Source organism: Chiloscyllium plagiosum, chromosome 5 (assembly GCF_004010195.1).
Source record: "Chiloscyllium plagiosum isolate BGI_BamShark_2017 chromosome 5, ASM401019v2, whole genome shotgun sequence".
NCBI lineage: Eukaryota > Metazoa > Chordata > Chondrichthyes > Orectolobiformes > Hemiscylliidae > Chiloscyllium > Chiloscyllium plagiosum.
In genome coordinates, this window is record NC_057714.1 from 118,531,037 (window position 1) to 118,532,484 (window position 1,448).

The window sequence follows — 1,448 nt, forward strand, 5'->3', positions numbered from 1 at the left end:
AGCAAGAGGCCCCCAGCGATCACTTCTCTAGCTTCCCACAGAGTTTTCGGGTACACCTGATCAGGTCCTGGGGAGTTATGCACCTTTAACCGTTTCAAGACATCCAGCACTTCCTCCTCTGTAATCTGGATATTTTGGAAGATGTCACCATCTATTTCCCTACAGTCTATATCTTCCATATCATTTTCCACAGTAAATACCGATGCAAAATATTCATTTAGTATCTCCGCCATTTTCTGTGGCTCCACACAAAGGCCACCTTTTCCCTACAGTGTGGATACAGGCCCTTTGGCCCAACTAGTCCATACTGACCCTCCGAAGACCAACCCACCCAGACCCCTTTCCCTCTGACTAATGCAACTAACAGTATGGGTAATTTAGCATGGGCAATTTACCTGACCTGCACATCTTTGGACTTTGGGAGGAAACACGAGCACCTGGAGGAAACCCATGCAGACACAGGGAGAGTATGCAAACTCCATACAGACAATCACCTGAGGCTGGAATTGAACCTGGGACCCTAGTGCTGTGAGGCAGCAGTGCTAGCCATTGAGCCACCGTGCTGCCAACTTAGGTCCAACTTAGAAATATAACTTGCTTGTCCAATCTTTTTAATAGTCTTCCAAACGGGGAATCTTGCATTGGTCTTTGTAACACATAATTATTAGTTACCATCTAGTTTTGGCACCCTTACTATGGGTGAGCTCCAGTGACTGCAGTTCACTTCGTTTATGTCATCTTGGAGCATGCATTCAATCTGTTTTTGAAACTGAATGTTGCTTAATTGGAACAGCATTTTATATATCATGTATAATTACATTAGTACTTCCCAGCTTATTCCCACATATTTCCTCATGCGATAGTAATAACAATCTCAGGTCATTTCAATTTTCCTATGGAAGGCACCTCAATAATTTGTCACAATTTTTAACAACTTCCTCATTGTCCAATCTAATTTGAAGAATGTCCAATTTAGAATCCTCTGAACTTGGTTCTTCATTTTGTGTTGTAACCAGTAACACATTCTCCTTTTGCCTTCCTTCCCTATCAAACTACCTTCTGAGCATATTCAGATGACACACTGTGAGAGTTCATTCTATCTGGAGTCCTTATCAAATAGCTCACCTCACACAATCTCCTTTCAATTTGATGAGGTCCACTAAACCTTGCTTTTAAAGGTTCACGTCCCAGTGGAAGTAACACAAACACCTTATTGCCAAGAGCAAAATTGCAAGTTTTTTATTTCTTGTCTGCTTCCTGTTTCATCATGTTTTTAAATGCTGTCTAGCCAACTCCCGTACTCTTTGTTCCCTAAAATCTGATACCGACCAAAGCCGGTCGGGAAGGTAAGTGATTGCAATTAGAGTGGGTGTGTTCTAAACCCCAGGTCCTACAAAGTAGGGTCTCCCTCCCTCCCTCCTCCTCTAACCTTAATTAAGGGTCCACAG